Source organism: Neolamprologus brichardi, chromosome 17, assembly GCF_056152115.1.
Source record: "Neolamprologus brichardi isolate AB-2024 chromosome 17, ASM5615211v1, whole genome shotgun sequence".
Lineage (NCBI taxonomy): Eukaryota > Metazoa > Chordata > Actinopteri > Cichliformes > Cichlidae > Neolamprologus > Neolamprologus brichardi.
Genome location: NC_142120.1, coordinates 38277695 through 38282600, shown reverse-complemented (window position 1 = coordinate 38282600; position 4906 = coordinate 38277695).

Here is a 4906-nt window from a genome sequence, read left to right as displayed (position 1 = left end):
GTTTGGAAAAAGTGTCCTTACAATACATAGAAACACGTATAGGTGTGTGTGTGTGTGTGTGTGTTTGTATATTTATATGTGTGTATATGTATCGCCAAAATCCAACAACAGTTGCCTCAAAGCACTTTCCCTTTTGTACATTTGAATTGACGCCTTTTTCTAGATTTCAGTGCTGCTTTGCCTGCCCCGACAGAATGCCACTGCAGTGTGTTTTTCTCTTTATTGCTTCTTGTCTGATCTACACCTGTGTATTGTTCATTTCATGTATTAAAAGGTTGTGGTCATTATATGCATTTCAGTGAGAATATGTTGCAAAACTCTTCTCTCTCCTACCGGGTGACACTAGTTCACCGCAGTGAACAGCTGCATAGACTAACCAGAGAACAGGATTCACTTTATGACCCATCTGTTTGGAGCTGACTCAGCAACCTATAAGCAGCTACACTGACCTCCACAGAGGTGTTTTTATGTGATTCTACCTAATTGAGATACTTGGATTAAATACTCGATGTGAAGATTTCAACAAATCATCACAGCCACATTGATGAAAAATATCTGAAAGGTAAAACCCTGACACCGGTCTGAATCACAATAAATGACTTAAAGTAAAAATAGGGCTTCAGGTTTTTAAGGTGCTTTACAAAGTTAGCAGACACAGAGCAGCTCTTCATTTGTACTTGCGTTAGTTATCACCCACCAACTCTACTTTTCACTCTGTTCTGCTCTCCAGCTATGAAACAAAGAAATATATTCCTCTTAAGCTGATTTATGATCCACTATGCTCACCACCTTGTCTAATAGATGTTTCAGTGGTTATTAGGGCCATTCTGCTAAAACAGCTACCTGCTGTGTCAGGTACAATCTGTCAAGGTGTGACTGAACTGAAGCTGTAAAGTCATAAAACCAAACCAAGATAATACTGCAATGCTCAGCTGTTTCTCAGTTATCAGCTCTTAAATTGTTTTATTAAGGCATTTTATTACGTGAACATAAAGGTCTCCATTCTGGCTTCAGGATCTGTGGTACCAAAAAAACAAAAACAAAGCCTTAATGCCAATATCCATAACTAAACTAAACAGAGCTGGCAGAAAGGAAATATTTGCAGATCATTTCCCAGATAGTTATAGAGTGTATGTCTATAAAGAGATGTGTTTAGATGATAGACTGCATAAAACAAATGGCCGCACCTTCTGAGTTAAACTGCCTTAAACTTAGATTGTTTCGTTTGCTTCTTAACTCAGATAAAACTGAGGTCATTGTACTCGGCGCTGAAAAGCTTAGAAATATGGTATCTAACCAGATTCTTACTCTGGATGGCATTACCTTGGCCTCCAGTAACACTGTGAGGTAATAAAAACAAAGGTTGATCAAATGGACCAATACGGCAATGCCATGATGATCCATTTGGCAAAATAAATCCATTGGGTATCCTTGTTGGTCTTCAGACAACAATTCTGACGGCTAAAGAACCAAATGGGACAGGCAGAAAAAAAAAAAAAAAAAAAAAACACTGTGAGGAACCTTGGAGTCATTTTTGACCAGGATATGTCCTTCAACGCACATATTAAACAAATATGTAAGACTGCGTTCTTCCATTTGCGCAACATCTCTAAAATTAGAAATATCCTGTCTCAGAGTGACGCTGAAAAACTAGTTCATGCATTTATTACTTCCAGGCTGGACTACTGCAATTCATTATTATCAGGATGTCCAAAAAACTCCCTGAAAAGCCTTCAGCTAATCCAAAATGCTGCAGCAAGAGTCCTGACAGGGACTAGAAAGAGAGAGCATATTTCTCCTGTTTTGGCTTCCTGTTAAATCCAGAATTGAATTCAAAATCCTGCTCCTCACATACAAGGTCTTAAATAATCAGGCCCCATCTTATCTTAATGACCTTGTAGTACCATATCACCCTATCAGAGCACTTCGCTCCCGCTCTGCAAGCCTACTTGTTGTTCCTAGATTATTTAAAAGTAGAATGGGAGGCAGAGCCTTCAGTTTTCAGGCCCCTCTTCTGTGGAACCAGCTTCCAGTTTGGATTCAGGAGACAGACACTATCTCTACTTTTAAGATTAGGCTTAAAACTTTCCTTTTTGCTAAAGCATATAGTTAGGGCTGGACCAGGTGATCCTGAATCCTCCCTTAGTTATGCTGCAATAGATGTAGGCTGCCGGGGATTCCCATGATGCATTGAGTTTTTCCTTTCCAGTCACCTTTCTCACTCACTATGTATTAACAGACCTCTCTGCATTGAATCATATCTGTTATTAATCTCTGTCTCTCTTCCACAGCATGTCTTTATCCTGTCTTCCTTCTCTCACCCCAACCGGTCACAGCAGATGGCCGCCCCTCCCTGAGCCTGGTTCTGCCAGAGGTTTCTTCCTGTTAAAAGGGAGTTTTTCCTTCCCACTGTCGCCAAAGTGCTGCTCATAGGGGGTCATATGATTGTTGGGCTTTTCTCTGTATCTATGAAGCGCCTTGAGGCGACATTTGTTGTGATTTGGCGCTATATAAATAAAATTGAATTGAATTGAATTTCTATGGGATACTGCTGTCATTATAAATGTATAAGTCCATGGAGAAATTCATGTCACCTGCTGTCCATGCTGCAATGTTAAATTTCTGTATATATGATTATGGTATGAAATACATTTCTAGCATTAAATTCTAGTTTCAAATCCCATTAGTTTGGATTTTTATCCTGTACACTTGAGTTTCGCTTAGTATCTATAAGGATGCTGAAACAGGATGTGCTTAGCAGTGAACCTACCTTGTGATTGACAGTTAGGTACCACATAAATATGAGTGTCCCTTGGTTTCACACTTGCGATGTCTAGTTCACAAACCAATGGCCAAGTCTGTCTTTTATATGCACTCAGTGTCTTTTTTATAATCTTAGCTAAAACAACTTTGACACATAGAGGAGCTGGGGCTCAAAGAAACCATAAAGCACCCAGAAGTAGTTTGAAACAAAATAACAATCACACTCAGATGATACTGCCAAAAGTATTTGCTCGCCTGCCTTCACACATATATGAGCTTAAGTGACATCCCCTTCTGTTGATGTCGGCTCTGCAGCTGTAACAATTTCAAGTCTTCTGGGAAGGCTTTCCACAAAGTTCAGGAGAGTGTTTATGGGAAATTTTGACCATTCCTACAGAAGCGCATTTGTGAGGTCAGAAACTGAAGTTGGATAAGAAGTCCTGGCTCACAGTGGCTGCTCTAATTTATCCCAAAGGTGGTCTGTCGGGTTGATGTCAGGACTCTATGTGGGCCAGTCAGGTTCTTCTGTACCTCATCGATGGGCCTGGCTTTGTGCAGTGGTTTGCAGTCATGTTGGAACAGAAAGGGGCCATCCCCAAACACTCCCCTGCACCCAACTTTACATTTGGTACAACCTAGTCAGACGAGTACTGTTCTCCTAGCTCATCCATTGGATTGTCAGATTTAGAAGTTTGAATCGCCACTCCAAAGAGCACGTTTCCACTGCTCAAGAGTCTTGTGGCAGTGTGCCTTACACCATTTCATCTAAGGCTTTGCATTGTAGTTGATGCTGTAGGATTTGGATCGAGCTGCGCAGCCATGGAAACCTATTTCATCTAGTTTGCTATGCACTGTTCTAGAGCCTATCTGAAGCCCACATGAAGTTTGGAGGTCTGTAGATATCATGATGAACCAAAACGTGATGGATTGTCAGTTCTTGCAGGTGCCTGGAGGAGAGGTAAACTGAACTACAGCAGTCTGATAATAATTTCACAACTAACCTGAACGATATCTCTCTCAGTCATCTGCCTGGTTTGTTGACATAATGAAATAACACCCTCTGTGCAAAGATTAGTATCCAAAGACCTTTCTCTCCACCCACTTCCTGACAAACATGCCAAAAATTAAATGAGCAAGATATGTTGGTTTCATCCAAGAAGCACCAACTTGAATTTACTCTTGGATTGTACATGTGTGATATATGATTGTTGGCGTGCTATATCGTGTCACAGTCCTTTTGCAATAATTACCTGGAAGCCAACAAGATTGAAGCAAAGACAGGAAAAAAGGACTGAACTGCAAGTCAGCATCAGAACTGGATCCTCAGCAAAATAATTTCCTCCACTAAAGTAAGAAATGTCAGATTCTGATTTCCTGAGTATTACTGACATTGTTCAAACATTAGGCTATTTAACACAAATTCCTTGGATAAACTCTGTGGGTAACTTTACACTGTTTATCCACATTTTCCTGCAGAAAATATTCCAGTTATTACATATACATTACTTCTGTGTCTCGTACTTTGCTCTTACTTGTTTATTGAACTGTATATTTCTATACCTTTGACGTTCCTCTTTCCTGATTGAAATTTTAAATTTATTTACAAAGTATTTTATGTTTATTAGATTATGCAGCACATGACATTAGACAGTTTTCCTGATATCTTATAAAGAAAGTAAGATGTTAGAATGATGAAAGCATTGGAAATTCTGTTTTGTCCACATGTGCACTTGTATGTACACTAAAGCATTTGCTATTTCAATTCACATAACTTTTCTTTCACTACAAATATTTCTTAGAGATTCTTCCAAACATTTATAGTTGGAAACAACTAATCACTAGACTTTATGTATTTGTTTGTCTCTTTACCTCTCAGGAATCTTTATAAATTAACTGTAACTTATGTCAGGATCTTCCTACTATTCATTGCAACAAACACTGCAAAAAAAAAAAATCATAATGAATATCTTCTCATTTGTTTAATGGTGATGTCAGAAGAAATGTGAAAATACTGGAAAAAGTCTTACTGTTTCAGAGAATGGTCACTCATTAAGCAAACATCTAGGAGTCTGCTGAAACTGATATAAAAATCTGATCCATTATTAAAACCTGGAAGGATCCACATAACTCTTCGCTTAACCAT